Source organism: Oratosquilla oratoria, chromosome 17, assembly GCF_046742065.1.
Source record: "Oratosquilla oratoria isolate Oo_2021 chromosome 17, ASM4674206v1, whole genome shotgun sequence".
Taxonomy (NCBI): domain Eukaryota; kingdom Metazoa; phylum Arthropoda; class Malacostraca; order Stomatopoda; family Squillidae; genus Oratosquilla; species Oratosquilla oratoria.
Genome location: NC_134793.1, coordinates 57,709,194 through 57,720,730, shown reverse-complemented (window position 1 = coordinate 57,720,730; position 11,537 = coordinate 57,709,194). Strand labels below are relative to the sequence as shown.

At 42.3% G+C, this 11,537-nt stretch overlaps 1 protein-coding gene across 1 annotated transcript in view; it reads right to left on the bottom strand.

Moving 5' to 3' along the window:
* Positions 1 to 848, bottom strand: part of LOC143034655 (neo-calmodulin-like) — a 495,941-nt gene extending 495,093 nt beyond the window's left edge. Inside the window, exon 1 of the mRNA XM_076201014.1 lies at positions 795 to 848. The gene's annotated coding sequence lies outside the window, so the exon portion shown is untranslated. The remainder of the gene's footprint in view (positions 1 to 794) is intronic.
* Between the last annotated feature and the right edge of the window lie 10,689 nt (positions 849 to 11,537).

Genomic DNA, 11,537 nt, shown 5'->3' with positions numbered 1-11,537 from the left:
TTCAGACCACTTTCAAGGTTTACATAAGTATTCTAGAAAACATGTAATATACATTTACATAGCACAGTATAGTTGGAGAAAATAGAATATATAAACTCGAAAATGAAACAAGAGCTACTGTAAATAACATGTCTTCAAGGAACCGCGAAATGACTGTCACGATGCCAGACCTTGCGACCATAGAGTAAATTTATTTCGTTTTATAATTATCATACCCGAAAATGAGAATAACAAATAAATAAATAAATAAACAAATGAATAAATGAATTCAGAGTTGCGGTCACAGATTGCACAGGGCGTTTGCTTGCGCGCTTGCAACGTTCGCCCTGAGCAATAAATATCATCAGGCTCACTTGTTACTAAGTATGTCGTCTCTGTTTGTCCTTGTGGACCGAAACAAGATCGGAAAACAACGTCCAATGCAACTACCTGACACATTTGTCAGGATTTCGATACATCACTGACATCGTCACCACATAACAACCGAACGTTCTATCCTCTAGTGACGTGACACTTCGGGAACGCCACTTAATTCCATTTCCACGTGACCAAAAAAAAAAAAAAAAAAAAAACGACTTCAACGTCTCAAAGTAGGACAAACAACACTCCTAGCCTCATGACTTTAAGACCCAGCTGTGCAACCCTGAGCACTCGGGTTCTCTCCCAACGGAGACCTGGCCGTTCTCAGGAGCTCGGACTCTGTCAGAAGGGTGCGATCACGTTACGAGGACCCGGCGACCAGCTGCAGAGAGCTGAGGAACCGCGAAAAGGACTTAGGGAACGTGGTGAAGCACCTCCAGCCGCGGCAGTGCAGAGGGCGACACCCGCCTACACCGACGCTCGGCAACTGAATGGGAAAGTCACGAGGGAAGCGGAGGACGAGGATGAGAAGCAGGAGGTGGAGGAGGAGGAGGAGGAGGAGAAGGAAGAGGAGGAGGAGGAGGACGAGGAGGAGGGGGGAATGGAGGGAAGTAGGGATAAAGGAAGAAGAGAAAAGTGATGAATAGGTAGAGGAGGAGGAAGAGTGGGTGGTGGAAAACGAAGGGGGCGGGGGATGGCGAAGAGGAGAGGGACACAGAAGACAAGGGAAAGGAAACAAGGAAGAGGAGTAAGAAAACGAGAATCACGAAGACTAGATTTCAGCAAGGTTTATCTTGTCCAAGAGAAATGATATGAAACCACTAGACGATTGTAATGACATAGGAAGGAAATTTTAAAGAAAAGGCATGGTAGAAGGGTGAGAGGGGAGGGAGAGGGGGAGGAAGAGGTGGAGGAGGAAGAGTAACAGAAACTGTGACGAGAGAGAGAGAGAGAGAGAGAGAGAGAGAGAGAGAGAGAGAGAGAGAGAGAGAGAGAGAGAGAGAGAGAGAGAGAGAGAGAGAGAGAGAGAGAGAGAGAGAGAGAGAGAGAGAGAGAGAGAGAGAGAGAGAGAGAGAGAGAGAGAGAGAGAGAGAGAGAGAGAGAGAGAGAGAGAGAAGAGAGAGAGAGAGAGAGAGAGAGAGAGAGAGAGAGAGAGAGAGAGAGAGAGAGAGAGAGAGAGAGAGAGAGAGAGAGAAAGAGAGAGAGAGGGGGGAGAGAGAACCACACTCAGCACTTAGAGAGAACTTTGCAAACTCGAAGAAAAACAAAACCAACACAGAGGTAGACAGACCCTTGTCTGCATGTATGCAAAGAAGTATATATGTGACGCAAGCAAATAAGCAAACAAGTGAGCGAAGCCCCCATCCCTGACCCTCCTCGGCCGTCACATCCTCTCCGTCTCTCCCATTGGCTGACGAGCGGACCAATTAGATCACTGCGTCTGTGTGCCGAGGGAGGGAGATGGGGGCTTCTGGGTGTTGGGGGCGGGGGGGAGGGTGGGGGATGATCATGAGGTCCCTCTGACTGTGACCAACTTCCGTCAAGCTTCACTCACTCACGTACGGTCAATTGAAACCAACCCAGCTTGCGCAGATGAGGTTTGCGCCCTTCACCACGGCAGCTTGTTTTACATATTTTTGTTCCAGCTGTCGCCAGACGATTTTATTCAGCCAAAGAATGCTCTAGAGATAAAAGGAGATAGGCATTGATCGAGAATCGGTTTTGATCAGAGTGTACTTCTTGGATTAATATGATCATCTGATGTCACTGAGAATAATGAATATAAATGATGTCACTGCTGAAGAGGTCAAGGCAAGGAAGGCTACATTAATCTGTCTGGGTCAGAACGCGACTCCGAACTCAGTTGTCTCTGTGAAACACACACACACGCACGCACACACGCACACATGTACGCACACACACACACACACACACACACACACACACACACACACACACACACACACACACACACACACACACACACACACACACACACACACACACACACACACACACACACACACACACACACACACACACACACACACATATATATATATATATACGCACGCACGCACGCACGTACGCACACGCACACATATACACACAAACACACACACATACACACACACACACACACACACACACACACACACACACACACACACACACACACACACACACACACACACACACACACACACACACACACTCACACACACACACATACACACACACACACACATATCATATATAAATATATATATATATATATATATACATATATGATATACATATATATATATATATATATATACATATATGCATATATAACTACTGGTAATCTACCCTCAATCAGTTCATTATTGTTCACCCAGACCTGTGCGGGCTGGGTGTATGTGCAGACTGGTGTTCGCAGACTGGACTGCGAATGATCGCTGATGGGCCCGACCATGTCGAGACTTTGGAGAGCAACGTGCCCTTGGCAGAGATCCACTCTTCAAGACTCTTCGACAGTGGTTCGTCGGTTGGTCGGTTGAGTCGGCAAATATCGACATCCCGACTTTAAGTCTTGTTTATGTTGGCAACGCTCCGATTCACGTCTCCCGTTGTTGTCAGGCCAACCGCAGCCACCCATGGCGGAGGCCAGGCCATGAGGGCAGTGTTGTCAGAACACTAGGGCAGTGTTGTCATATCAACGAGTTGTGAGACCCCCGCAATAGCATCTAGAAGGGATTAAGGGGTGCGTTGGTAGATGTGAAAAATAAGTTACTTTATTTTGGGAACCGATAGATAATAATTTTCTGGCGACGGCGACGGGAGTGGGACGCAAGATGAAATAATCACAGCTTCAAGGGGTACTTCGAGGAGGAGGAGGAGGGAAAAGGAATATTGGAAGAATAGACGAAAAATTATGAGAGCCAAGTTATAAAGGGAAGGGAAAGGAAAAGGGAATTGGAAGGAAAGGGCGAGAACAGAGGGGAAGGAGAAGAAAGCGTAAAGAAAACATCATATAGAATAATAGAGAGGGGAATGTAGGGAGGAAAGAGATGTTCTTAGTGAAGTAGAGGAACAGAATGGGAGAAGAGAGTGTATGAGTACGGGTGGGGGAGCGTAGAATGGAGTGGAATGGAGTGTAGGGATAGGGGAAAGGAAATCTTCGTGCAAGTTGATGACAAGACAAGATGGGAGACGTGTTAAATGTGTCTTTGGTAATTGAGATTATCTTTAATGTCATTAATAGCATTATTACCAATACCATAATAAAATTAGAAGGGGCAAAGGAATAGATCTGAAATAAAGAAAAGGTAAAGGATGACGCAAGAGTACGAAGGAAAAGAAGAGGAAGAGGAGAAGGAGGAAGATGGAAGAGAGTAGGGGAAGGAAGAGGAGAGATAGGTGTGTGTATGTTTGTGTGTGCATGTGTGTGTGATTGTGTGCGTGTGCATGTGTGTGTGTTTGTGTGTGTATGTGTGTGTGTACGCGCACGTGTATGTATGTGTGTGTGTGTGTGTGTGTGTGTGTGTGTGTGTGTGTGTGTGTGTGTGTTTGCGTTCATGTGTGTGTGTGTGATTGTGTATGTGCGTGTATTTGTGTGTGTTTGTGTGTGTTTGTGTGTGTGTGTATGTGTTTGTGTGTGTATATGTGTGTGTTTGTGTGTGCATGTGTGTGTGCATGTGAGCCTCTTTATATTTGTCATTGTTTATCAAACTTTCGGTATTGTCTCTTTGTATGTCTTTGCTTATCTGCCTTTCGACCAATTGCTGCATCGGGCGATGGGCCCGTTATCCGAATCTTGCATTCTATTTTTGCTATGAAGTAGATAATTCAGGTGGGGGTTGGGGTGGGCGTGGAGCTGGGATTGTACGGTATAGGTGGGTGTGGGTGGAATGGTGAGTTGCGAGGTATAATGTGATGAAGTGATGGTTGTGATGGTTGTGTGCGTGATGAAGTGATGGTTGTGTGCGTGAAAATATGATAAAGGAAAGATTAAAAAAAGGATTAATGGAGAATCAATTTGTTTGAATAATATATAAGAATGAAGGAAGAGAATTGAAGAACTGGGATGGGAAGGCGCGAAAGGAATCAAAAGCAAGATGATGAGATTAAAATAACTAAAAATATACTTGAAAAAACAATATTTTCATACGAATAATTCGCATACAAATATGAAAATCTAAAATTAAAAATGGAGAAGAAAAAGAAAGAGAAATTGGAAGGGGAGGAATGTATAGAAAAACTAAAGGCATGTAAAGGAAGGAAGGAGACAATTTGATAAACATAATAAAAAAGGAAGCGTAGAGCATTTAAAGAACGCACGTCAGTGCTCATCCACAGAAACACAAACTACTAGATATTTTATGGTGTTGGCTGATTTATCTTCTCTATCATTGTAAAAGAAAAGAAAGATGACGACATTACGATATATAACGGAACAAGGAGGAAATTGAAAACGCCTAAAAAAGGCACGTAATTTCTCATTCGCAAGAACACAAATCACTGAACTGTTGTTGTTGTTGACTGTTTTGTTTATTTTGGTTACCCTTTGGAAATTCTCATCAGCTAAGATGGAGTCTGTACTCAGAGGTCTTCATCTCCTTCCATACCGGGTTTTACTTTTTGTTTTATCGATTTTATTTTTATTTTCTATTTTTCTGGCTGCCTGTAAGCTATTACATTTAACCCTCAGGTAAGCCCTTGGTAACCAGATCAAATGGTAACCAGATCAAATGCAAATTTTGAGATGAAAAACAACAACAACATAATGCTAGAATTTGCAAACAATAAAATAAGCCAGAAAAGGAATAGTATACGTTCAGATGATATAAAGGACGAGGAATTAAATACAATATGTATTGCAAATAAAAAACATAAATAAAAGAATAACAACAAAAATGAAATAGGAACACATTTTGAAAAAATAAGGTAAGAGAACCAAACAGAAGACATAAGAGCAGGAAAATAACAAAGAAAAGAAGACACAGCAAGCGGATGGATAGGAGAGAAAAAGAAAACACACATAAAAGAAGAGGACAAAAGGACGAGGATTCCTTGAAATCCAAAAGAAAAGATACGTTCATGGAAGCAATGATGACGCTTGCCGTGACAGTGATGGTAAAGGCGTTGGTGATAATAGTGGTGGTGGACGTGGTGACGGTGCTAATAAAGGTGGTATTGGTGGTGGTGAAAGTGGTGATTGTGGTGGTGATCGTGGTAGTGAATGTAGTGACTGCTAGTAGTGGAGATAGTGACTATGCTGGTGGAGGTTATGATAGTGGTGTTAGTGGTAATGGTGATATTGACAGTGATGGTAATTGTGATGGCGGTGGTTATGGTGGTGGTGATGTTGGTGGTGTTGGTTATAGTGGTGGTGAGGTAATGGCGATGGTTGTGGTGATGGTGATGACGATGGTTATGGTGATGATCATGGTGAAAGGGATAGTGATTGTGACTGTGATGATGGGGGAGGTGATGGTGATTATAGTGACTACACTGGTACTGGTGGAATCAATGAGGGGAATCTGGTGGGGTTTGTCCGGTAAGACGGACGTCAGGTGGGATCATCTCCCTGCCACCCATTATCAACACGGTCCTCAACAGCCTCACCCCGATCTGAAGGTGCGGGCTCAAGGGCTGACTCTCGATCTTCAGACCGGGCCCAAGGTCTTCATCTGTTAACTTTAAGTGTATCTGCTTCACTTTTACGAGAGTAAAATTGACAACTGGAGGCTGCTCCTCTCGTCCTAATACCGATGACAGAAACTGGCTCACAATGATATAGCAGAGGGAACAGTCCTAAGTTTCTTCCCAAAGACGATTACAATCATTATAAAAGGAAGTTACATAAAAGAGACCATGAAAAAGAGAGAGAGAGAGAGAAGGGGCCAAAAAAAGAGAAGATGAGAAAAAGATGTGAAAAAAAAATATAGTATAAAAGTGGAATGGTTAAACAAGAAGTGAAAGAAAGCAAAAAACAACGCAAGACATGAGGTGAGATATAAACTGAGATGGAATCTTTGGGAACGAATATCGAGTCCAGAATGAGCAGAAGTAAATATGGAAGAGACGCTAGGTATGCATGGAGCCATGGTAACAGGAGGAGGTGGAGGAAGAAGAAGAAGAGAAAGAGAAGGAAGAGGGGGAGGAGGAACAGGAGAAGAAATAGGAGGAAATAGAAGAGGAAGAAGGGGAGGAAGGAAGAGGAGGAAGAAATGAAATAATTGAATGATATACAAAATTAATCTTGATGATAATGTAGAATAAAACAAAAAAAGAGAAACTAATTGAAAGAGCATAAAGCAACGCAAAGAGGATAGAGAAGAAGAGGAGAGGAGGAGAAGCAAGCGCGAGACATAATGCAGGTAAAAAAAAAAAAAAAAAATGGGGGTATGAAATTTACAAAAAGTTTTGCACCATGATTTTGATACATCAGGGATATCCCACCTCAATCCGGCCTCCTCCTCAGAGGCAATATGCCCTCCTTTGACGAGAGGAGAGGCGTGATAAGGGAAAGAGAGATGGGAGAGGCAAGCAGGGAGAAAGGAGAAGGGAGAGGAGGAGAGGGTAGGTGAGAGAAAGTAAAAGGTGGACAAAATAAAATGGGAGATGGAATAGAAGTGAAGGAAAGGTTAGGGAAGAGAAGGGTGATGGAACAAGGGGAAAAGATGGAGGGAAGGGGAAGGGAAAGGATGGGAGGGAAGTAGAAGGGTGGAGCCAAGCTCTTTTGTCATCTCCGCTTGAACATGATGAATTCCCGTATGAGATCTAGTCTAGGTTTGCCAGGTGATATCTTCAACTAAAGACAGATATCTGACCTAAGCGGGATCCCAATAACATGATACAATGTTGAAAAATAGGATGATAGAATAGAACGGAAAAAATAAGTGCAAGAAAATAAAATCTACACGTACGGTTACTTTACTAAGTTACTGATTTGGGACAACAGAAAGTAATATTCAGCTGAAGGAAGAAACTTTTTCTAAACTACAAAATTAAACTTTCGTTGCACTCCAGGTAAAGTAAGAGGATTTGGGAAGGGTTGAGAGGAAATAAGAAGATAAAAGAAGATGCAAGAGGAACCGAAGAAAAATAGAATGACGAAAATGAGACGAGAGAAAGGAAGACTGGGAAGACGCTTCGAAGGAAATGTTAGAGCATGCGGAAGTGGGTCCATCAAATAGTCACTATTTAGTGACCATGTCTAAGTGCTGTTAACATCAAATAGGTTGCATCTATATGAACAACACGTATGTGTAAAGGGGTATTTCTAGTAATACGAATGCTGACTCACTAGAACTGTCAGTATATACAGACCACGTGAAGACAACTTTAGAAGACTTATGTCACCTTGGGACGAAGGAGATGCCATGTCACTCATTCAGCACTGCTGTCATTTTTTTTTTTTTTTTTACGATACGGCCGTAAAGGATCGATTGTTACTCCTCATATTTACCAAATATGGATGGTTATGTGCATCTTACAAATGACACTAAGATTATGTGTACTAAGAATGAATTATGCCAAAAGCTCGCCTGAATACAGACCAAAATGTTTCAGCCTAAGCGCAAACTGAGACGCAGGCGACACAGGCGACGCAGCACAGAGCAAATGCAGACTTTCTGTTGCTGAAATGAGGTATTTTAATCCTATATCCTACTAGAAATATTGAGGTAATACATCTAGAAGCATTTCAAGTAAGAGAGAAGTTCAAACTGTACTTCAATTCAGCAACAGGAAGTCTGCCTTTGCTATGTGCTGCATCGCCTGTGTCGCCTGTGTCTCAGTTTGAGCTTAGGCTTAGATCTATCTGTGCAGAAAATGCATAACCAATAGGTTCTACAATCTGACGGACTAAAGCACTTCCCGTGTCTGTCTGGCTGTCTGTATGTAAAGGATAGCCGAAACTACATTAATTTTCTACCAAACTTAGTGGAAAAATAGCAAACAGCTGCTGTAACAGCACATATTTGAAGATAGTGTTTGACTAACATAATTTTACTAAAAATGAGTTTTCAGTGGCCGATTTCATATGCTCTCCTAACCTGCTCTCTATCCCTTGGACGTAAGCTAGAAAAAAATGTCAATGATAAGAAAAAAGATAGTTTTATTTCATTGCTACGTGAAGCACAGTTTGTTCCTACAGTTAATTGCACCAACGACTTAAGAAGTATAGTGGGTGTTACGAAGACAGAAAGCGTGAAATGATGAGGTGAGACTGAGACCAGGGGTGGAAAGCCGGCAGAAAGGGTTGATCAAAAAATATGGAGACAATTTGGATATTTGGGATGAATGAGTGACCAGGGAAAAGAGTGTGGAATGCTGAGATGGATGCAATAAACTTGAATGTAAGACCAAGAATAGGATGGATGGATTAATTGAAGAGGACCTTGGGTAAAAGGGGAATGTCTGTCGAGCAGAGAAGGGGAAAAGCAAGAGAAAATTGTGAGTGGAGAGTGGTTGTGAATGAATTTATGAAAAAATTGATCATGAAAGGATTCCTCCTTGTCCTCTTTAACTACCTGTGAATGGACGAAGAGTAAGTCTCCGTGTAAGATAGAGGCCGGGGTAAATCATACTCGACTCTTGGACCCTGCTGTGGAGATCTTATGTCTTGCTACATTGCTTTTGACCCGAGTAAAATGGTGGAGGATAAGGATGACCTTCATTCAGAAGGAGCTAAGATAAATGGGACAACAAATGGTTATTGGTTGGATGTGGGATGGGTGGAAGGTGGATATATGCTATGGTTGGTGTTCCCCTTACAAGGGAGAAAGGCCTTTTGTTATATGTACGCATTTGAATTACATACATACATACATACATACATACATATACCAAAGGATTTTTTATCCCTTACAAGGGGCCTACACTGGATGTCAGCCAAATTTGCATAGAAGATCCACCCTCTCTAGCCTAAGCACCACCCATTGCTGCCAAATAACCAGTGGTGATTCTCAGAGAAATGTTACCACATGCATTCTTGCAACCAATCTATGATATTTGTATCAGAAAAGGGGCTTTCCTGCAAGCCTGGATGACTCATGTAGCTGGTTCATTCTTCATTTTCATGAAAAAACTTCCTTAGGTTTCATTAGCTTGTATGTTCTCATTTAAACACAATTGTTTTCCTCTCTCTCTCTCTCTCTCTCTCTCTCTCTCTCTCTCTCTCTCTCTCTCTCTCTCTCTCTCTCTCTCTCTCTCTCTCTCTCTCTCTCTCTCTCTCTCTCTCTCTCTCTCTCTCTCTCTCTCTCTCTCTCTCTCTCTCTCTCTCTCTCTCTCTCTCTCTCTCTCTCTCTCTCTCTCTCTCTCTCTCTCTTTTTTTATTATTATTATTATTTTTTATTTTTATTTTTTATTTTTAGTTTCATCGACGTGTATTGTTAACTTCACTCTACGTCTCCTTTTCCACGAGTCAATACATCGGAATGGGGCAGGGAGGGAGGCGTGGATGAAATGTCAAGTTAGGTTGAAATGAGATCTGTCTTCATATCCTATTAGCTTTTATAGATTAATTATCTTAGCACAATGCTATTCTTTATTTTTATGAATAACGCAAGATGATTTTATGCAATTGAAAGGAAAAATATGTCCTCAAATAAAATGAGTATAGACAGCAACACTCCGTCATATTGCATGCATCTATTGAATCTTTGCTGCTCTTTTAAATCGCATAAGACATTTTCTTTTCGGTATTTCCTTTCTGAGCCCCAGACATTTCTGTACCTTACTTCTTCCCTCTCTTCTTCTTGCTCCCTTCTCTACTTTTTTGCCTTCATCCTTTTCTCCCTCCTAACCTTCCTTTCTTCCTTCCTTTCTCGTACTTTCTCTCCCTTCCTGCTGCCCTCCCTCATTCTCTCTATTCTATCCTTCCTCCCCTCCACATACCCCACCTTTCTTCCTCCATCCTACCTCACTCCTTCTTGTGCCTCTATCCTCCTGCTCTCCTTCCCTTTCTCTCACCTTCCTCTTTTCATCTCATCACCTCCCTCCTACCCTCCTCTTTTTTTCTCACTATCCTATCTTCTCATCACTTCCCTCCTAGTCTCCCTCTCTCTCTTTTACTTTCCTCCTTTTTCCCGTCACCCCACGTGCATAAACCCCCCGCCACCACACACACAATCTTCGTACTCTGGACTTTGCTCAGCGTGCCCAGTGCCTGCGTCGTGTTCCGCGTCAGCGCCACCTTCTGTTCCTGGGAATTCATGGGCCGGAGGAGAATCCCCGGGCAAGAGGGTGGGACTAAGTGGGGAACCATGTCTTCTGTCCAGTTCCGAAAGTGAAACGTCATAAATAGGTTACGGAGTATTGTGGGCACCCAAATCTTTCCCAGAGTGTTTCAGAACTCTGCATGACCTGTAGTTCACCAGCTGACGTCACACATATTTCACAGGTTACCACAAACGTCTCAAACAAACTATTTAGAGGTTCTTTGGAAACGGTGATCCCCTTTACAGACAGAACGATGCCCTAGATTTTTTTTTTTTTTTTTTATAAAATCATATGGTGCTTACTCCAATCAAATCTACACATTACGCCGAAGTATCTAAGTGGTTAAAAATAACAAGGACTTATCCCCTACTTTACGAAGAATGCGAATCGTACATATATTTTGCGTCCGGTAATACGTAAGCTAATACGATATAGTACAATACTATAACATGTTGATGTTTATTAAAAAATTAGTACAGTTCATGTGTGGTTGTGGTTGACCTTGTATTTGACTATACTAAAGGATATTTCAAGATCGAATTGAAGGAGGGCAAGTCGAAGGTTGAGGGGGAAGAGGAAGAGAAAGAAACGAAAGATGAGTAAGAAAAGGGGGAGGAAGAGGGGGAGAAGAATGAGTGTCACGTCCTTAACGTGAGTAGAATCCTGTGGTTGTGCTGTGTCACGCCCTTGAGTGAATTAAGTCTCCTGTTTATCATTTTAAGGCACACCTTGCGTGAATATGATTGTAATGTATGTTTTATATTGTATTCTATAATCTATTCCGTAGTGTATTGCATTGTATTCTATAATATATTTCTTGAAATATTATGGATTGCGCAATACCCGTCTGTTGGAGCGCGCCCAGTACGTATTATCAGATGACCGCAAACTGAGAAATGTATCATAATTTGGTGGGAAAAACACCCATTCCCAGGAGTATAAAAGGCGATGTAGAAAGCAACCCA